General features: G+C 45.1%; 1 long non-coding RNA gene across 1 annotated transcript in view; it reads left to right on the top strand.

Moving 5' to 3' along the window:
- The window catches only part of LOC138430259 (uncharacterized), a 30,836-nt gene extending 10,082 nt beyond the window's left edge, over positions 1 to 20,754 (top strand). Inside the window, exons 3-4 of the long non-coding RNA XR_011253079.1 lie at positions 18,282 to 18,361; positions 19,648 to 20,754. This is a non-coding gene — a long non-coding RNA (uncharacterized lncRNA). The remainder of the gene's footprint in view (positions 1 to 18,281; positions 18,362 to 19,647) is intronic.
- The last annotated feature ends 1,891 nt before the right edge of the window (positions 20,755 to 22,645 follow it).

The raw sequence follows: 22,645 nt of genomic DNA, 5'->3' as shown, positions 1-22,645 counted from the left end.
GCACTGGACACGCCTGCTCCGCTCCCGCTTAAGTCAACAGTTGGTCTGAAGCTGTACTTAGTGAAGTAGAGAAGAAAAAGATTTAGTAATGCAATCAACAAAAAATATCTCCCTCACTCTATTGCATCTATTTGGACACACTGGACAGGATGACCTGGGATAGCAATCTTTCCTACCGCCTCACACGAATATAAACAGTCCATGCATGTGAAGGACTCTCTCACATACACATATTCCCAAAGGTAAATTTAAGTTAGGCATAGACAAACAGAAGGCAGTGGCTATGCCTCCTTTGAGATTGAAAGACCACCCTGGTCTCGTTGGAAACAGTAGGTCAAAATCTATCACTTGTCCACTGATTAGTGTCTGCGTTTGGGGTAAGTAATGGTAATTTGCAAGATAACAGCAGCTTGATGTTTGCAATTCTGGTGAAGAAAAATATTAGCTGAACTCACTGTGTGTTTCTTTTGAGCAACACCACTCTCTGCTCTGAAGAGAAATTATGAGTTTGAGAAAGAGTTCAGAAATATCTCAGAGCCATGATGTAAGTTAAACAAAATGTGCTTGCATTAGTGAATCGTGGCCCTGATTTGTTAGCCTTCTTTGAATTTCTCTGATCCGGGGCACTTACTATACCTCGTTGCAGCTGAATACAGATATTGACAGAAACCTCTGGGAGGAGAAACCAAGATCATTTATGTGAGTATACAATATGGCTTAATAAGGGTAAATGGGGATTTGCACCAGCAGAAATTACTCATGGTCTAACAAGACAGTTTCTTTAAGAAACTGACATTTATTGAAATGGGCTTTGGATAATTACTTGTTTTTTCTGTGTTGCTCAGATATTTTACTCCTTTACATTTTAGTAGCTGTTATTATTCTGCAGAAAATGCAATTATATTAATATTGCATTCACCAAGTATCTCTGGGTCTATTATGAGGAATAAACAGCAGATTTAATCACAAACCAGCATATTAATTGTAAGCCGCACCTTTAATTAAATAATGGATCTTCCATAAGAATAAGTTACTCACGTTTACTTTTACTTGGGTGAAAAAGAAAAAAAAATTGGGTCTCAAGGTCTTTAGAGGATGAATTCAAGGACAGAATACAGAAATATAAGAGTATGTTAGTGTATTCCTGAACGTGATTTCAAGAGCAAATGCCTAGTCTTTTGGAAAAGCTCCTACTTGGGAGGATTTTAATATCTTATGGTTTCAATCTCTCCCATTTTACAGGACTATGTCCTCATTAGGATCTCAAATTTCACGGGCACCACAAGGCTACCCCAGCTCAGATTTAATCAGCAGCAGACACCCATCAGAAGGAAGGAGGGGCCATCCTTGCCCCCTTGTAAGCCCTCCCATTAATGAAATATTCACCAAGAAAACAGAGCCAGAATGCAAACAAACTGTATTGGCCATATCCTCGCCCCACTTCTAACCTCCTGTGATCTTTGGCTTCTGTTCAGTAATTGTATTTATTTTGATTTCATTAAAAAATGTGAGAGATGGAATTCCACTTAGGCCTGAAGTTCAGAGATTTATAGCTCAGATACAACAAAGAGAGTTGTCTCAGTGTCCATATTAGTTTGGGGTTAGGAGCAGTTGTATAGTTGGGATGTTTTCCTGCAAAGGAGGTAACAAATGTTCCTCACATGTTCTCAGCAGTTTACAAACAATTTATGGTGCACCATCATAATCACTTTCCTCATTCTGATCTTGATACTGCATTAGGTGAGGTCCATCTCATCTTACAGATTGTCACCTCATTTTCCCAGATTTGTGAGATTAAAGACAAAAATGCTTCAGAGATATCACAGACCAAAATAAGTTTATTCCATTTGTAGATGTCTATTTGCTCCAAGAGCCAGGCCTGCAGAGATGAAGCTGAGTCATTGTTCCAGCACTGACGCCACGCGTGTCAGAGAACATATTCACGTTTTTACTAGTGCACTTGGAATCTTGAATCCAGCTGGGAAATAGCTCCCAAACCTATGTAGCTGGACATTGTTACACACACTCCCATGATCAGATTCTTCATCAACAGGAGTCTCTATTCTGAAATATCATATGATGTCCCTTATACATGGAATCTAAACAGAAGTGAGACAAATGAGCAAGGCAGAAACAGACTCAGACATGGAGAACCAACTTACGGTCGCCAGGGAGAAGGACTGGGGGAAGAGACAGGGAATTCGGGATAGGCGTGTATGCACTGCTGCATTTAATGTGGGTAGCCAACAAGGACCTATTGTCCAGGGCGCAGGGAACTCTGCTCAATGTTATGCGGCAGCCTGGATGGGAGGGCTGTTTGGGAGAGAATTGATAGATGTATGTGTATGGCTGAGTCCCTTTGTTGTTCATTTGAAACAGTCACAGCATTGTTCATCTATACCCCAGTGTAAAATAAATTTTTTTTTTTTAAAAAAGGACTTGAAAAAAATAGAAATCTATATTCTCTACACCCCTGAGTCCATAAACCACACTGTCTGCATGAAATAGAGTCAGTTCTCATCAAAGCTCCAGTTTGGGTGGGCTTTTCACCCTGAGCCTTATCTGGCAGGACTTTACCAGCTGAAGGCAGCCATTCATTTTGTCGTGGTATATGCCAATTGAAACATTGCTGCACCACAAAACCACGTGCGATGTACTCCAGACGTCCAGAGAGGGGTGAGAGAACTGAAGTTTGGAGGGAGTGTCACGCGCTAGCACTCGGCAGGAAGGGAGGAGAATCGAGGCTGGGTGGGCAAGAGTCCCCTTGTAGCTTGGTGATGAGCAGACTTGACTGATGAGTCAAGAGCACAGGGCAGAAAAGCTGGATGGGACACGGGGCATGTCCCCAGGAGGAGGAGCAGGCAGGTGCTGACACAGACGCGGACTGGAGACACTGAGTCCAGCCGACGTATGCTGGAGTGGGGGACACGGTGAGAAAGCGACATGCTCCTCAGCTGACGTATGCTGGAGAGGGGGACACAGTGAGACACCGACATGCTCCCCAGCTGACGTATGCTGGAGAGGGGGACACGGTGAGAAAGCGACATGCTCCCCAAAGCTGGTGCAGCGCCGTGCACAGGAGTCAGCGTCTGGAGCCTGGGTCTGTGCGTCTCGACACCATCAGCTTCCGGCAGCATGCGTGGCACTTGGGGGGGCACTGGGTAGCATTTGCTGGGAGATGATGCGTTGCAGATGAGCCCCGGGCAACTGAACTGCCAGGACATCTACTTCAGAGTGCTTTCCCAAAGAAAAGCTGGGTCTTTCCGTTTTCAAGTCTTTCCCCGTCATGGAAGTCTGGCTGGCACACTAGACGACAGTCACTCAGTACAGCAGCTATTATTATAGCGCTCTTCTTCCGTGTTTATCATTTCACTTTTCTTTTCACCAAAAATTGAAAGCAAACTCCCCAAAGGTTGACCTCAATGATTTTTTCCCTCTTTCTTTCCTTTGATTCATGAAGAACATTCAGTGTGTGTGTTGGGGGAGGGGTTGTTTTCCATTTCCTCTTCTTAATTTCATCAGATGAGGACAATTAAAAAGTCATTAACTGTCTAGAATGGGCATGGTTTTAGCACTAATTTATGACTTTATCTTAATGTGTCCCAGATTTAGAGTAACAGATTCTTTGAGACTCAGGGTTGTGTGAGACATAAGCAACGGGTGACAGGTTATTTATGGAGATGGGCAATGTCATCACCCCAGGAAGCCTCCAAGATTGAGCTCACAGCCTTAAGCCATGAAGAAGTGGCCCCATTGTTTCTTTCTCTCCAGACTCCTGTTGACAATTCTCTCACCATCACTCCTATGTCAGAGCTTTATAAGTACTTAGATAGATGCAAGAGCAGACACTTCAGAGGTGAAAAAAATCAACCACAATTATATGGACATACTTGTCAAGTAAAAATGAAAGATAAAAAAAACAGGGAGAGTGTAAATATGAAAAACTAAGTATCTGCTCCCAGGTGTGGACTTCAAATTTTATAAGACAGCATGAAGAGTGAAATCACATTGTGTTTAAAAATATCTATGAAAGTCACTATTTCCCAGGGAAAAGAAATGGCCAAGATGAACCGAAGGAGCATAAAGCTTGAACAAAGTCATAGTCACAGAGATAAACGTGGAAGGAACATGGCTGGATGTTTCTGTGGGGATAACATTGATATTTTTTTAAAGCTTGCAACATTCAGACAATCTTTACATTAGGTGAACTGTCCCAGAGAATATCGAAATGTGGAAAATTTTCCAAATTACTTTTCATGTTAGTATAACGGGCGCGAATGCTCAGTCCTGTCCAACTCTTTGCAGCCCCATGGATAGCCCGCCAGGCTCCCCTGTCCGTGGAATTTTTGAGGCAAGCGTCCTGGAGTGCGTTGCCATCTCCTTCTTCAGGAGACTGTCCCGGCCCAGGGACTGAAACCGCATCTCCTGGTCTCTTGCATTGACAGGCAGACTCTCTCCCTCTGCACGCCCGGGAAGCCCTCTTAGCATAGCAGTGGTGTTCGAATTTGAAGACACTAAACCAAAAATGAAAACTCTAGGTTGAGCTCATTTACGGATAGGAAGATAAAGATTCTAAATCGAAGACTCACAAATAAAATTCAACAGTATATTGAAAGACCCTGTCTAAGTTTTCCTTAGGAATGTATTTCTGATAGGTTGAAAATACGTCTATTAGGAGGTTACTTAAATTGGCCAAAGGGAAAATGATACAGGTTCATTTTAAAAAATGAAAAATTTATCATTGGATAAATTTCAACATACATTCTTATGAAAACTGTAGGCAAAACAGTAAGGAGAATGACAAAAGAAATCTACTGGAATCCAAAAGACATCATTCATCATGATGAGAAAATGCTTGCAGCATTGCTTTGAAAATCAGATACAAGGAAAGGATATCTATTATTATATACCATTTTTCTGGAAGTCCCAGCCGCTTCACTGAGATATGAAGACAAAAATAAAGTTATAGTTATTACTCCTTAAGTGAAAGTCAAAGATGTTTTAATTGGGGGCCATGTTAATCTCAGTGGCTTCCTAGTGTTATATTCAAATATGATACCTAACAGTGGAAGCGGAGAAGGCAATGGCACCCCACTCCAGTACTCTTGCCTGGAAAATCCCATGGGTGGAGGAGCCTGGTGGGCTGCTGTCTATGGGGTTGCACAGAGTCGGACACGACTGAAGTGACTTAGCAGCAACATTGGAAGATAAAGTTGGGAATCCTAGCCCTTTCTTCATCAAGAAAGACTAAGTGGTGCCGAATTCCTTTTTACTCATTGTTATATGTTGAGCCATCCCTCCTCCAAATTCATATGTTGAAGTCATAAGTGCTAGGACCCCAGAATATGACTGTCTTTGAGGCCTTTAAAGGGATAATTAAGTTAAAATAATTAGTAGGGTGGGCTCTACTACATGACTGGTGTGCCTATAACAAGAGGAGATTAGGATACAGAGAGAGACCAGAAATATCCACACCCAGACAGACGACCATATGAACACACGTGAGAAGACAGCCCTTGCAAGCCAAGGAGAGAGGCTTCAGAAGAAACCAGTCCTGCCGGCACTGTGATCTTCGACTTCAAGCTTCTAGAAATGTAAGAAATACATTTCTGTTGTTTAAGCCACTGAGACGGTGGTATTTTGTTATGGCGCCTGACATGCTAACAAGTCTTTTTTCTCACTATATTCCTGTGTTCTCGTTGAGGTCCAGGGATCTGGGCCTCGCTTGCATAGCTCCAAGTGGTAAGATCCAATCTTTATGGCCCAGTTTTGTGCACAGATAACCGGTGGTACAGACCTAGGGAGACTTTAACGAATCTCGGTAATTGCAAGTCTGCCTGACGGATCCGACCCAATCCCGTTTCAGAGCTGTTGCTGCAAACCTTCTAAATAGCATCGCTGCTACTTGACTGAGGCCACAGTAGTGCTTCCGGTGAGAGTTTCCTTTCCATGTTCACACTGATCTCTGTGCTTCAGAATTATTTCTCAGAGCCATTTGTCTCTGATGGTTCCCGTGCTATGGCAAGCTACTGACGCTCGGAGTGCAGCTGGCCCTGTTTCCAAAAGCCCATCTGACTCAGTCCTTGTCAAACTCCACATGCTCCACCCCCTCCCATGCCCCTGCCCCCGACTCCATAAAGCGGATTTTATCAGTTTTACAGAGATCTTGACCCGTTTTGCCTTTCTTGAACAGCTCTGGCAAAGTACCCTGATGGTGCAAGAAAAAAAATTCTTTTTCTTAGTTCTGTCGAAGGCACTGAGAACTCCAACCTAAATGAGACACAGCGTTCTAATGAGGAGCAGATGCAGGCACAGATGCCTTAGCCAAAAGGCTAGGAGAGTTGAGAAAGAGGAAAATGCCAGTATTGCCAAATCCATCGGAGCTAAAAGTTCAGACACACGTTTCATTCAGCTATGGTGTGCACTTTGGTAATTCAATAATTAAGGCATTGCCCCACTGAAGAGTTCAGAGTCTTGTGGAATTAAGCAGTAACTGAGTTTAACGGAGAAGACGCCACTCTTGAATGTATTCAGTGGAAGAAATGTCTTCATTTGTCTTTAGAGCTTGAATCTGCGCTAATCCAAATCAAAATCAGTGACTAATTACCACATTTCTGCTGAGGGGAAAAAATCTGCTGTAGCAAGAAACACATTGAGAATGTGATGTTTCTGTTTTGTTTATACATCATGCGTAGCAGCTTTGCCATGAAGACATGCCATGTGTTATGTACCAAATATACACGACAGCCAATTCTTCCACCTACGTCTTCATTTGGTGAAATTTTTGTAGACTCAAATCTTGTTACTGTACTTCCCTATGAATGGTTCTTATGGGAGGAAGTACTAGTTGCCTGCTCTTTCTGGAAAAACTTGATGATAATAACAAAATACTACAAAAGTCGTGAAGTTTCCTTCCTTCATCTTTTTGCCGTGCAGGCACCCAGAGAGGAAGCAGGCAACCCCTCTGGGAGCGCTCAGGTTTGAACGGTGGAAAGGCACGTGTATAAATCCTATAACGCGAACCCAGATCTTTGGATATTCACCAGTGACAACGACTTTCACCAAATGACTGAGGAGGAAGGAGAGGAGGGAGAAATGAGCACACCAGAGGCCTTCGTGTCTTTTTCAGACTTCATCCACTGGCCATTTTTTCTTTGCTATTTTTTCTTTTTATTTGCTCTGAATTCTGGGATTTCCTCCTAAGAGCCATATAACATTAACTTCAAATGAAGTGAAAATATTCTTTAAAGAAAATGTTCTTTAAATATCTCTGAGTGTTCCAGATCTTTTTCTCAAATGTTTAGTCTTTTTTTTAACTATGAAAGGAAACTAAAAAGTTCACTTCTTGATGAACTTGAACTTCTAATGTTCAAGTTCACTAAAAACTTTAGAAAATACAGAAAAGCAAAAGAATGCCACTAACAACAATCTCCCAGCACAGGGGGCACCACTTCGCCCACTGCAGAGCGTGTTTCTACAAGCCTTTTCCATGAAAACCAAATTGCGTAGCTCACTCATATCTCTGAGAAACCTTCCCAGATAATCTCCTTTTGGACATCACTTGCTCTGTCTTTTCACTGCTTTAAGTTCTACAGGAGAGCAACAAGCTTATATTGAGTCACATTTAAAGACACTAGAAAAAGTTTCTGAAAATTATGATTTACGAAATTACTTAGTGAAATGTGTTCAAAATGACCTAGTAGTTAGATTTTTTCTTTTTGACGGAGATGTTGTTTGACCAAAGAGTCCTGTTTCCCAACCAGAATGTGGGCCAATTTACTTTAGGCCAATTTACCTTAAGCCGATATAATGTTGCCAAAGTCACATGTAACAGATCTAAGAGACTTTCTCAGTGTTGATCTCAATATTCTCCACTTGATACTCTTCATCCTTATCCTTGTATTGTGTCTTTTCCTTCAGCCCATTTTAAACACTTCTCCCATTCTCCACCTGGCTTTCTGCCTAAATTTCTGTTTCTTCAAGGTTTCTGCTCTTGAAGAGTCCAAAATCTCGTGGGCATATATAAAGTGCATAGCACATGGGAACATCCAGCCACCCCCAAAGCAGTATCCACTCATTTTTTTCAGCCTTTTATCTTAACACAAGGATAGCATGTACTTTTCAATGTCTTTTAGGATTTATAAAAATGTTTATATGAGTTTCGTTTCCCCAACTTGAGTTGACAACATCAAGACACAGAGAATATGTGTGATTCTCCCAAGCTCGGAGCTACATTTTAAAGATCTAATGATTGGAAAGTTATTTACTGCCCTGAGCTATTTGCAATATTTAGATACAAGAATTCGCTTTGTATGATGCTGAAGGAAATTTTTAAACTTAAAAAACTGGGCCCAAAGCTAAAAACTTGCTGAATTTTCAAATTCCATTAAGGCAGATTGTTTCACAAACCTTAAATTTTCAACTGTGAATAACATTCCCCTGGATGATGCAGAACTATTATTTTGAAGTTAAGAAAACAGGCTCCCCTAGCAATTGTTTCTGTGAACTTGGCTGGCACCACAGAATGCTTTGCAGCAAGTCAAAGCAAAAGTATTTCCAGGGGCCCTGTTGCTCCATGTGACTTTGCTTACGTTTGGTCGAGTTTCATAGAACAAGAGGAAAGGGCTCCAACCAGGCTTTGAAGGGGTCAGCATGGCTCAGCTGGATGCCAATGGCTTTGGATCTGATCTAATACAGAGAGGTGACTGATATTTGGAGTGTGTCTCCTCTTCAGCAGTAATTACCCTGAGCATCTACGTAATCACTTAATCCCCACTACAAACCGACTGAGGCACAGGAAGGGTGAAGACCTTGCCCGTGTCATCAGCTAATCCTGGGAGAGCTTGAAGCCCTGGCCATAGAGCCTGGCTCAGAGCTGCCCTGCGATTCAGCGTCCCCATGGTCTCTACAGTCAGATCTGTTCATTCATATGAGTTCTGGCATTCATATGAGTTCTGCAAAAGCAATCCATACAGTTCTTAGGAGCAGGATAGTTTCAGCTGCTATGACAGACGCCACACTCATTCCTGTGTAAATTCACTGCTCAGTCTCAATCAGCCCCTTCCAAATTCATGGTAGGTGGGAGGGTGAGTGGTGAGTGATGCAGCGCTTAGGGCTGTGAATACCACCTTCCTCTGATCCCACACCACCTGGCTCCGTGGTTTCACACGTCTCTGCCCCACACTCCCTGTTTCATCCGCCTCCTGCACGAGAGCCCACTCCCGCACCGCACAGCATGAGTCATCACTGTGCTCGCTTGAATTGGAACAGAAGAGATTGAGGAATGTGACTGTGGTTCAGAGGAAGAAATCTGAACCGCATCTTGACTGCTGATGGGGTCTCCATCAGGAGTGAGCGAAGGAAGGTTTACTCTAGGAAGTGGGGAGAACATCTCATGGGCAGGAATGCAGACAGATCAAGACTTGACGTGCTGGGGACAGTCAGGAATAAGGAGAGTTCGGATGGCCAGAGCCCAGGAAGGGTAGGGAAGGAGCAGGGGAACTGGGAGCCCTTGAGTTGGTGTGGTTTGCCACCTAGCTCTCTTTGGCATCTTTCTTCGACAGGCCTACAACACCCCCCCTCCCACCACCACACCCACACTTTATATGTGATTTCCTCATATGCTTTGATGTGAAAACACCCTGAATCTCCCAATCCCACTCACCTCTAAAAGATGATGAGTTGAAATGTAGCAGAAGGACTCATATGCCCAGCTGGAAACTTTCAATGTCAGGTAATAGGGTGAGGGGAAAAGGAGATTCTGTTAGGGGGTCATGCAAGAGACCAGGGTTACAGAGCTAGGTGCTACAATGGCGAACCTGCAGGGTAGCAAGCAACCAGGAAAGGAAAAGGGGAGGAAGGAATGAAGGCGGGAGGGAGGGAAGAAGAGGAAAGGTTGATAAAGAGGCAGGAAAGGGAGGAGGCAGAGTGCAGCTCCAGGACGACACCTGAGATGCGATGAAAGGGGCCAGAGCCCTCTCCTTTGGACCCTTCTCTCTAAAGCATTCATCCTAGATAAATCTAGCACGGTCACATTTTTGTGCTCTTTCCATGTTTCACAGGGAGAGGGGGCCTTTCCATTCGACAGAAGAAGAAACGATTGCATAGAAAGATGACCCAAATAAACGTGGTGCCAGAGGGATGGTTCTCACACTCAAACAAACGCTTGTGGTGGGGCAGTAAGAGGGCTCCTTTAGCCTGTTTAGAACTTATCATGAATCCAGGTCACCTGACACTATGTTCTGGGTCTTGGTTGTCTCAAAAGGTAAAAGAGAAAAAAACAATCAGTGTGTTTATTAATTGAGGTCAGGCTGCGCTTACCTGTGCTCAGCCCCTCCTGTGTGTCAGGCACGATGCTGAACATGAGAGGAAATGCGCTGATGAGTAAGACCCTTGATTCGTGCAGACATGAGGGGGAAGGGCATTTGAGGCAGGAGAAAGAGGCCCCTCAGAGCCCATCCATTGTAAAGCCCCACTGAATTCAGCCCTTCACTTGTCATGCCATTTATTTACGGATAGGAAGGAGGCACAAGGAAAGAAAACATTTTCAAATATTTACATAAGAGACTCTGTGGCTTTGAAACCCTCACTCATGTATGTTTTTCAGTGTTGGTTTGATCCTTATGTTAAACTAATTGCACGTCAAGCTCTGACAGGACGTTTGGGATTCAGTTCCACTGTTGGTGACACAGATGGAGGGAAACCTTAGCACACAGACTGTCTTCTTTTCTGTCCATGGGAAGAGATACTTTCAAAGAATATGGGGGACAATAATTCTGGCCAAACTAGGATTGTATGTTGCAAGACGGGAAAGCGTCTGCAAGCCCGGCTGATGATCCCATAGTTTCTTCCAAGGATTACGCGAGTTGAGTTTCCCATTTCAAACCCTGGCTCCAGGTCTGTGGCTTTGTCTTTTAAAGAGAATGCCAGAGCCCAGAAATCCATTTATTCCCTGCAGTAGGCAGGGCAGAGCGGCACAGAAATAGACACATCCTCGTTGGCGTCCTTTCCTTCAGCTCTCATCCAGGTGTGTAGGGGTACAGAATGAACCTTATTTTGAGGCAATGTCTCAGTGGGGAGCTGTTTTTTAAGTGTTCCCTTCTCCATACACGTTATAAAGGGTAACTGTTGGCTTTGGTCTCTTTAATAATAAAAAGCTGGTTGTAACCATTTCAGAAATCCATTACCAAGTAGTTTCCTTAAACAACGACAATTTTGGCGATTGTGCATCTCAGCGTTAACAGACTTCATCTAGTATTCAGACGGAGTCTTGGCCAGGAAGCCTCCCTCCTTCATAAGAACCTTGGACCCAAGAATTTCACATCCAGACCCAGGCTGAGCTGTTGGTTATCTGCTAGCTCCTTGGATTGGAAGAGGAACCCCCTCCCCCACCATCACGACACACTTACCAGCAGATGCACACACAGATACACGTGCACAGACACACGCACACACACACACACACACACAGACACTCCTCACCCATACTGTCCTCTCCACTCCATCTTGATGCCAGAAAAGCAGGGTACCTTTAGGACCAGAGACAAATACAGCATTGGTTGTCTTATTTGGGCAGCTCTCTATCTGTATTACCCATCACCAGAGGCTTAATTGCGGAAGGAAAATTTAGCAGGCAGATGACAAGGTTGGGGAGGCTAATTTACTCCCTAGAGAGACGGTTTCTGCACAAGATAGAGAATCCTGACACTCTAAGAGACTCCACAACCTCTAGGGTGATGGGGTCACTGTGCCCATGAGACCTTTGGTTATCATGGCCTGAGCACCAGATGAATATTCCAAATAGCTTAAGGGGCATCCTGTCTGAGGCTGGGTGCAGGGTTCCTAAGGAATGGGACGGGGTCCAGTGGTGAAGGACCTCCAAACACTTCCAACTCTGACCCCCTGATTTCTCCAGGAGGGACCAGCTTTTAGCGCAGGGAACAGCAGCAGCCAGATTTCTTTTTCCGCATTAGCAAGATTCAGCTTGCTGAGTTGCGTCAGTCGTGTCTGACTCTTTGCGACCCTTTGCTCTGTAGCCCACAAGGCTCCTCTGTCCATGGGATTTTCCAGGCAAAACACTGGAGTGCGTTGCCATTTCCTTCTCCAGAGGATCTTCCCACCCGAGGAACAAACCCACATCTCTTAACGTCTCCTGCACTTGCTGATGGGTTCTTCACTACTAGCGCCACCTGGCAAGTCCAGAATGATTCCGCACTTCTGTCCAGATATGTGCGTAATCAGTCTCTCCACAAAGTCAATTGCTTGTCCCTTCCCTTTTTCATTCACCCATTCTTCCCTGATCCGAGTTGTCACAGAGTCTCATAGTGCAGCAACTTCCAAGCCTCCCTCCCGAAGAAATGGATCATCTGAAGGCTCTTGTATCTATTCTAAAAGTTAAATTTGTCATGAAAAACCTTCCCATAAAACTCCGCCATTTCAGAGAGCTCCCTTAGTGAAATCTACCAAAGAGAAAATGATACGAACACTTCCAGAAAGTTAAAGAGGAGGGGACACTTCCTAACTTACTCTCAGAGGCCAGTGTTGCCCTGACACCAATTCAGAGACATGACAAAATAAGAAATAAAAAACTACATTCCAATGTCTTTTATGAAACAATGTAAGGGTTCTTAAAATTTTTAGAAAAATCAAAATATACAAAGTATGCAAAAGGATGACATGTCATGGTCAAAAGAGGTTTCCCTCAGGAATTTAGGATTGATTTAGCATTTGAAAATCTATCAGTAAAACTTACCATACTAATAAACTAGAAAGAAAAAAAGCATAATATCATTTTGACAAAATCTAACATCCTTTGCTGATAAACTTTTAGCAAACTAGGGACAGAATGGAACTTCTTCAACCTAATAAAGAACATTTACAAAAGCCCTAAGATTATATCATACCAATTGGTGAAAAACTGAATGCTTTTCTGCTGAGATCAAGAAAAAGATGCAGATGTCCAGTCTCACAGCTTCTATTCAGTATTGTAATGAAACTTCTAGGCAGTGCATCCAGATTGGAAAGGAAGAAGCAAAATGGTTTTCCTTTGCAGATGACATCACTGCCTTTGTAGAAAATTTGATGGAATCAGCAGAAAAAGCTACTAGCATTAATAACTGAGTTAAACACATTTATAGAATAAGATAATATAAAAATCAAAACTAACTGTACTTCTATATACTAGTAATGAACAATAAAATGTTTTAAAATAGCAATATTTATAATAACGTCAAAAATATCAACTACTCAGTGAGAAATCTGACAAGGGTGTGAAAAATCTATACCATGAAAAAATTTCTAAAATATGTTGCTGAGGGAAATTTAAGTAGACCTAAGTACGTGGAGAGCTATACCTTGTTTGTGGATCAGAAGATGCAGTATTATTATGATGTCAATTCTCCCAAAATGTATCTATGAATTCAATGTAATCCTGATCAAAATCCCAGCAGACTGTCTTAACTGAAATTTACAGGCTGGTTATAATAATTCACGTGGAAACATAGTGGGGCAGGAATTGCCAAAACGCCTTTGAAATAGAAGAGCAAAGTAGAAGACCAGTGAAAGCTAATTTTAGGGCTTAGAAAGTTATGCTGATCAGAACAGTGTGGAATTGGCATAATGGTGGGGAAGTATGTCAGCGTAGAGTCTAGAGTCCAGTCTGGAGACGGACTGGCGCCCACGCGGGACGGCTAAGGTTTTCACAAGAGTGCAGCGGCAGTTCAGTGGAGAGAGAGGGTCATTCAACAACTGTTGCAGGGACAACTGGATTGCTATATGTAAAAATAATGAATTTAGATGCATATACAGAAACTCATTTAAAACAGATCTAAGTGTAAAGTCTAAATGATAAAATGTCTGTATAAGAAGAAAATCTTTGTGATCTTGTGTTAGGCAAATATTTCTTAGCTCTGACACCAAAAGGGTACTTTTTGAAAAAAGCTAATGGATTGGATTTCATAAATATTACAAACACTTATTTGAAAAATGCTGTGAGAGGAAAAAAAAGATAAACCACTACTGGGTGGAAATAATTGCGGAGCCGATAACTGATGAAGGACTTATATAACGGACTCTCAGAAGTTAATCATGAGAAAGCAAACAACTCAGTAAAAGAATAGGTGAAAGATTTGAAGAGGTGCTTCACCCAGGAACAGATAAGGCAAGAAAAGATGCTCAACACCATTTGCTATTCAAAACCTGCAAGTTAAAGCCACAGTGAGATGACCTTCAGGTCTATTAGAATGGCTCATTGAAGAAGAGTGCCCATACCAAATGTTGGTGAGGATGCTGAGAAAATGGAGCTTTCAGACACTGCAGGCAGCGGGAAGGAGGACATGGAATGATTCAACCACTTTGGAAAACAGTTTGTCAGTTTCTTAAAAAAAAAAAATTAAACATATACCTACCAAATGATCCAGCCATTTCATTCCTAGATATTCACCCAGAAGAAATGAAAACCTGTGTCCATGAAAAGACCTGGCACATGAATGCTCATACAGCTTTATTTGTAATGGGAAAAACCTGACGACAACCCTAGTGTCCATCAGCACATCAATGGACACACATGTGGCAGCGTATCCATACAGAAATCCACTCAGCAATACGAGTATGAGCTACTGCTCCTGGCTACAGGGGCGAATCTCAAAAGATTACATGAGTGGCAGAAGCCAGGTCAGAAATAGTGCACAGCGTAGCACCCCATTCTTATAGAACCCAGGAATGGCAAACTAATCATCAAAGAGAGAGAGAGTTGCTGGGGCTTGAGGCAGAGTAGGGGGATGGGCTACAAACGGGCGGAGGAAACTTTGCTGGGGGCGACGCGCGTGCCCATCAAACTCGCTGCAGTGACGGCTCCAAGAGCGTAGGTATAGATCAGCATGCGCAGTCTATGTTTTGTGAATAATATCCCAATATAGGCGTTAAAAGAGAAGGAGAAATTGAGATAGAGGGTCAAGAGGAAGAGAAAAACTGAGGGAGGAAAGAAAGGAAGGAGGGAAAATATGGGAGGAAACCATGCTCTCCAGGGTTAGAGTGGGTCTGGGCTGCACTGGTGAGTAGGTCACTGGAGGTCTTCCACCCAGTCTGTCCACTGGAGTCCAGTGATGTACAGCACATCGCTGCTGGGAGCGAAGCTGAGACCTAAAGAGGAGAGAGCTTCCGTTTCTAATGGCCCCGTCCTTAAGCCTGCTAGGGCTTTCCCAACATTCTGTGGCCTCTGAAGAGACAGTCCATCTCTGCCACTGTCTGTGATGTGCCCACCCCACGGCAGAGAACCCTGAATGGGGAGGCTCTAGACCGATTCTCGGCTGCAGTCTCTGCCTCGGGGCTCTCACTCACTAAGCTTTAGCCGCCACAGGCTTCTCTCTTCTGGAACCAGCCGAACTCCTTTCTGCTTCAGGAACTTTGCATGTGCAGATCTTGTGCCTGGCAAACACTCCCCCAAACTCCTATGTGCGTCTAGATCTGTAGGCCTTAAGTAAATGTTACAACCTGAGGAGGCTTTCCTTCCCTCAGTCCCAGGCCAGATCCGATCCTCTATGTCGGCCACAAACTTCAGTCCCCTTACTAATTTGGAATCACAGCGTTGCCTTAATAAAATAAAAGATGAGGTTTGCTCTTTCCACTTCATCTCATTTGCAGAGTGACTCCCTGGTTCCATTTCTGCCCGTGAATGAAAGCAGACACCAGCTGCAGGGCCTGCCAGCTTCCATTTCCTACAGTCCTATACCCCAGGTCCCGCCACCCCCCATGACAATGTCACTTCAGCGAACACAAAACTCACAGAGCATCCCCTGCGCCTGCACACTTCTGGACTTGGGGATGTGGAAATTCTCTAGATTCCTTCCTGATTCACAGGGTCTGTGACCGGCTTGGTGCCTACTACATTACAGTTTTGAAATCTGAGAACAGCAACCTCAACCATGAAACACAAACTCAATTCCCGGCTGGAGCTTGTGGCTTCTTCTGCAAAACCCGCAGGCTCAGCTTCCCAGCTTTGCCAGGAGTCTGGCTATGAATTACATTTATAGGACTGTTATCACATTATTGAAGAGCAGGAAAGCCCTCCGGTTTTTGTGATCTTGCTGCGAAGGCACTTCTGTCTGCTGCCTCTCCCATCTACTTCCAAGCTTCTCAAGCTCTTAAATAGTCACCTCTTAGCTTGAGAATTTGGAACATGGTTCAGATGAAATCATGTCACTAACAGTTATTTCTCTATCTTGATAGCTCTTGGGAGCTAAAAGTTCCCTGGGCCAAACAAATGTAAATAACGTGGATTTGATTTGTTGGACTCTTGTCAACAGGGAAGCTGCTGCTTCCTTATAGTTTCTGTAACATCTCGGTGTGTTTAGTACAGGATGGCTTTAAATGCTCAACTGCTCTTCAAACTTCTGTCTTTTTATTGAGATTAATTGATATATTATATTGTAGGTTTAAGTTCCACAGTGTGTTGATTTGATTCATTTATACATTGTAATATGATTATCACCATAGTATTAGATAATGCCTCAATCATGTCACACAATTGTAATTCGTATTTTGTGGTGGGAACAATTATGAACTGGTTTCATATTTAAAGCGTATAGGACAGTATTTTGTTGTCTGTAATCCCTATGCTGTGTATTCCATCCTCCAGGATGTAATTGTCTTTAGTTGCGTATTTGTATCCTTCAACAACATCTCAATACCCATCCTCAAGCTCTTGGTAAGCACCATTCTAAGACTCTCCGTTTCTGTAAGTTTAGCTTTTTTTAGATTACACATATAAGTGATTATTATGCAGTGTTTGTCCTTCTCTGTACGATCATCTCACTTAGCAAGATGCCTTCCGGGGATTACACATAGACACGTTCTCGCATCTTCTTTGTTCATCCATCGGTGGATGGGTTTGTATCCTGGCTATTGCAAATATTGGTGTATAGACACAGCAGTGCAGTATCCTTTCAATACCCTGTCTCCATTTTCTTTGGGTAAACACCCTTAAGTAGGGTTGTTGGGTCATATGCTCTTAAAACTTTGCAAGCAGCTTTGTGTTTTAGATTTGAGCATTATTAAATAGCCCCAAGGTTGGGCTCCCCCTCCTGCCCTGAGTGGCTGCAAAACACACTGGCCCTGCCTCAGACCTCTCCCCTTGGAGTTCTGGGGGCATCAGAGAAGCGGAAGGGCCACAGGCAGTCATTAAAGCTTGCTCTCCTTCCTGTGGCATATGTCCAGGCCTGCAGAACACCAGCGTTCTCCTCAGCAGCCACTGGTGCGGGCCCCCTGTGGTTTCCTGAGTTGATCCCCATCCAACAATCCAGGTGCGCTCTCTTGCCAGAGCAAACCGTCTGAGAATCCGACCATGTCACTGGCTGTCTAAAGTCTTTCAGGGTGTCCTTTTTTCATACAATAAAGTGGGAGATCCTTACCTGGGAGACCAGATTCTCTAGCCTGGTGCGTAACCCTGATCTCCAGACACTTCCCAAATTTTTCGTAGGGTCTCTTCCAACTGGTTCTAATCACCTTTTCTTTCCCTGAATAACTACACACTCAGCTTTCAGTATCCAAACATATAGCTACATCTGTATCTATATCTATCTATCTAAATGCCAGGTGCTCCCCCTGGAAGAGGAGAGAAACTCATCAGAGTGAGGAGACTGAGTAGGCAGAGAAGCCTCTGAGCGGGCAGAGCAGAGAGCTGGGACATCCCCACCTGCCACCCCCTGCTGAGTAATATGGGGGCGTGCCTTAGTGAGCTGGGGCTGCCCCAGCAACGTGGCAGGGACTGGGAGATGTAGACGGCAGAGCTTCACTTTCTCACTTTCCTGGAAGTCTGAGATCACGGCGGTGGCAGTTCAGTCTCTTCCGAGGCCGCTCCCCTTGGTTTGTAGGAGGACGTTTTCTCCCCGCATCTTCACACGCTCTGCCCCTGTGCCGTCAGGGTCCGAATTTCACCTTCTCGTGAGGGCACCGGGTGGACTGGGTTAGGGTCCACCCTCGTGAACTCTTTTTAACTTAACTGCCTCTGTAATGACTCTGTCTTTACAATCTGAAGTACTGGGGGTTAGGATTTCAACATGAGTTTTGGAGGGAGGGACACAATTCAGACTGTAATGGAGCAGTGTGGGGGGATGGGGTCCTTTCTCTGGTCTCAATTTTATCTCTTCATCTGTAAACATGGGGGTTGGGAGGAGTCTAGCAGGTAATCTTGTGTGCCTTTTATAGCTCTAGATTTGTTTCTGAATTGAAAATCAGGCAATATGAAATAAGAGCTTGAACAATCAGGTTCTCGTGTTTCCCTATAGTCATCTGTGCTGGAGTCAGAATCCTCCCAGCGCTTCCCCGCACGCGCTCGTCACTGCAGAGCGTCACCGTGAAGAGAGGGGTGAGTGTGCTGACCCACCTTCCCCTCTCCTGTGAGAGATAGAGGAAAGAGTCAGCGGTGATGGGAGGCGAAAAACGTCAGAGCTCTGTAAGGCATGGGAGCCGAGGGCTTTCCTGGTGACTCAGATGATGGAGAGTCCCCCTGCAACGCATGAGACCCGGGTTCAATTCCTGGGGTTGGGAAGATCCCCTGGAGAGGGGCATGGCAACCCACGGCAACCCACTCCAGTATTCTTGCCTGGAGAATCCCATGGACACAAGAAGCCTGGCAGGCTACAGTCCATGGGGTCGCAAAGAGTCGGACACGCCTGAGTGACTGACACACAGGCGTAGGAACTAGCATGAAGTGAGCGTAGAGAGAAGGGGTGTGAGCAGAGGGGAGAGGGGAGCCGCGCGAGACTGTATGCCCAGGTCCTAAAAGGACCAGTCAGAGTCCTGGGGCCAAAGAGGAAGGTGGCTACCCAGGAGGGGCTGTGCCGTCCCCCCTCTCCCCTGCAATGCTGCATGCGCCCCCAGCACAAGCCCCCGTCAGCCTGAGAGAGGTTTTCCTCTGACTGCTGGGGGATGCTCCTGGGGTGCCCAGGGTGGTAGGTTCCAGGGTACAGCTCTTTGGGGGTTCTCTAGGTCATTCTAGCCAAGTGTTTAGGAATGGTAAGCGTGTGGTGAAGGACGGTGGTGGTTAGCACTTTGGGACAGGAAGTAGCTGACATCGCTTTAAAAGCTTGAAAGAGTCTAGTGTGTTGACTTTTGAAACCAGCACATCCTGAACGACTGGAAGGCAGAGTAACCTGATGATTTTGGAGACAGATAGACCTCTCTTCCAGTTTCAGGCCCAGCTCCAGAAACATCCTCCTTTAGTGGCCCAGGGATTGGAACCTGGGCCCTGAGCCCTATGGACTCTGTCATGAAGAGTCTTCACCTGGCCATACTCACATTGAAAGGCTGCTTATCGGCCATCGTCTCTTCAAGCCCTCGTGTGCTCAGTCGTGGTTAAGATGAGGGGATAGCTAAGTTGCCCCGGGCAGAGCCCTGACCCTCTCCTCACCTGCTCTTCCTCTGCTGGGGCCTCTCTCCCCATAAATGTCCTTGATCACTCCCACTCCACCTTCGGATCTCAGCCTCCAGGGAAAAGTCTTGCGGGCCTTTCTGGGTGTAGATGAGCCCCTCTGACCCCACATCTTTTCCTGGCATCACCACATCTGGGTGGAGGTTGAGCACAGAACAGCGCTCACATTCAGAGTCATCGTAGATGCCTATTGTAATACAGCTCTTTCCCCTGGATGGCAGTTTCCACAGATACAGATGCCCGTGTCCGGAGCAAGGGGCAGCTCTTTCCCCTGGACGGCAGCTTCCACGGATGCCCGTGTCCGGAACAAGGCACAGCTCTTTCCCCTGGACGGCAGCTTCCACGGATGCCCGTGTCCGGAGCAAGGGGCAGCTCTTTCCCCTGGACGGCAGCTTCCACGGATGCCCGTGTCCGGAGCAAGGCGCAGCTCTTTCCCCTGGACGGCAGTTTCCACGGATGCCTGTGTCTGGAGCAAGGGGCATCTTGGTGGTGGTGGTGACTTCTCACCCCTCCTCTCAGTTTTACTGAGATGTGATTGACACACGGTCTTATATGTATAAGAGTCTAAGGTGTGTAACATAATGACATATATACTGCAAAATGACTGCCACAATAATTTAGCTAATGTCCATCACCTCGTAGATTTACAGGAAGTGTGTATATATGTATATATATTTTTTCCCTTGTAATGAGACCTGTTGGAATCTATTCTCTCAGCAACTTTCAAATACACCATTGTTGCTGTTTAGTCGCTAAGTTGTGTCTGACTCTTTCGTGACCCCATGGACTATAGACACATGCCTCTGTCCGTGGCATTTCCCAGGCGAGAGTATTAGAGTGGGCTGCTATTTCCTTCTCAGGGGATCTTCCCAGCCCAAGACCTCTTGCACTGCAGGCAGATTTCTCACCACCGAGCCACCAGGGAAGGCCCGGATACACCATGCAACAGTGTTAGCTACAGCCATCGTGTTTCAAGTTATGTCTCCAGTATTTACGTGTCTTATAACTGAATGCTTGTGCCTGTGACCATCTTCATCTGATTCTCCCACACCGCATCCCCCAGCTCTGGTGACCACCAACCAGATCTCTTTTCTATGAGTTTAATTTTTTTTTAACTCCACATACAAGTGAGATCATGTGGCATTCGTGTCTGTGTCTGTGACTTATTTCACTTCACACAGCGTCCTCGAGGCCCATCTGCGTTGTTGCAAGTGGCAGGATCTCCTTCTTTTTACGGCTTTATCCATTCATCTGACAGTGGATATTTACATTGTTTCCATGCCTTGGCTATTATAAATAATGCTGCCGTGAACGTATGGTTGCAGATATCTCTTTGACATATTGATTTTATTTCCATCAGATATATACCCAGAATGGAATTGTTGGATCATATGGTGGTCCAACCGGTCCATTCTGAAGGAGATCAGCCCTGGGATTTCTTTGGAAGGACTGATGCTAAAGCTGAAACTCCAGTACTTTGGCTACCTCATGCGAAGAGCTGACTCATTGGAAAAGACTCTGATGCTGGGAGGGATTGGGGGCAGGAGGAGAAGGGGACGACTGAGGATGAGATGGCTGGACGGCATCACGGACTCGATGGACATGAGTCTGAGTGAACTCCGGGAGTTGGTAATGGACAGGGAGGCCTGGCGTGCTGTGATTCATGGGGTCGCAAAGAGTCGGACACAAGTGAGTGACTGAACTGAACTGAACTGAACTGAACTGATGGTGGTTCTATTCTTAATCTTTTGAGGAGCCTCCATACTGCTTTCCTAAGGGCTGCACCAATTTTCACTCCACCGACAGTGCACAGGATTCCCTCTTCTCCATATCCTCACCAGTATTTCTTTCTTATCGTTTTGATAAAAACCCTTCTAACAGGTGTGAGGTGATATCTTATTATGGTTTAGACTTGTTTTTTCTTGATAATCAGTAATGTCAAGCACCTTTTCATGTACCTGTTGGCCATTTGAATATCTTCTTTGGAAAATATCTTCTCATAAAGATTAACTCGAAATGAATTAAAAAGTTAAATGTCAGGCCTGAAACCATAAAACTCCCAGAAGAAAACATAAGGGAAAAACTCCCTGACGTGGGTTTTAGCAATGGTTTCTTTGATATGACACCTACAGCTCAAGAAAAATAAATGATAAACAAGTGGGGCCACACGGGGCTAGAAGGCTTCTGCACAGCACAGGGGGCCATGGATGAAACGGAAAGGCACCTTCCAGAAAGGGAGGACTGTCTGCAAACCAGATATCTGATAAGGGGTGAATATCCAAAATACATAAAGAACTGATACAACTCAATAGCAAAAAAAAAAGATCGCAGCGATGGCAAAGGACCCCTTGATCTAATTCTGATGGAGGTGCCGTGGGCTCCCTACGGGCTGAATGTACCTCAGGGGATGGTGACAGCTGAGTACTTATCTGTCTTTTCTCTGGACAGTGAGCTCACCAGCCATCAACTGTCAGAACAGCTCAAAGTGGGGTCCCCAGTTTGAACACAGGGCCTGTCATCCACACAATAAATCAAAGGAATTAGTGGCACTCTGGGCGGAGAAAGGAGGGTTTGTGGAGGGAATACAGAGAGCAGGGATGAGCGAGGGCTCACTGAGCGGGGCTGGGGGCAGAGAGCAAGGGGCTGGCAGGGCCCTGGAGAGCACGGGCCGTGGGAGCCAGTTGTGTGCCGGGTACTCAGTCCAGCAGGGCCTTCGACCTGTGGGTGCTACAGTTTGCTCAGACCTAAAGGACGGACAAGGACAGCGCCTATGTCAAGTGGGTACAGGGAAGTTTACCGAGTTAACTTTTCCAAACCGCTTAGAATGGCACCAGGCACATATACGGCAGGATACAATGTTAAGTGTAAATACACAAACTAATAAGGAAATGAACACTAACCTTGACAAAATGAAGTTAAGTGTGAGTGAGAAAGCGCGGCTGCAGCTTGCCCAGAAGAGCCACTGAGGAGACCCCAGCAGTGCGCTGAGTTCTCTGGGGCCATCGCAGCCTCCGCAGCAGGACGTCAAGTCTCCATTCAAGGGTATCACCACCATTCCCTTAGCTTATGGTGCAGATTAACTGGACTCACCCTGAAGTGAGGAAAACTTAGAGCTTGTGACTGACTGGGGGGTGTTGCTGTGCCAGCCTTGCGGTTCTGGGTCAGCTCTGGCAATGGATGCCCACAGGGCGAGCTGTGATGAAAAGGGCTGGGGTGAGT

This window comes from Ovis canadensis, chromosome 25 (genome assembly GCF_042477335.2).
Source record: "Ovis canadensis isolate MfBH-ARS-UI-01 breed Bighorn chromosome 25, ARS-UI_OviCan_v2, whole genome shotgun sequence".
In the NCBI taxonomy this organism is placed as follows: Eukaryota; Metazoa; Chordata; class Mammalia; order Artiodactyla; family Bovidae; genus Ovis; species Ovis canadensis.
This window is presented reverse-complemented; position numbering and strand designations above follow the sequence as displayed.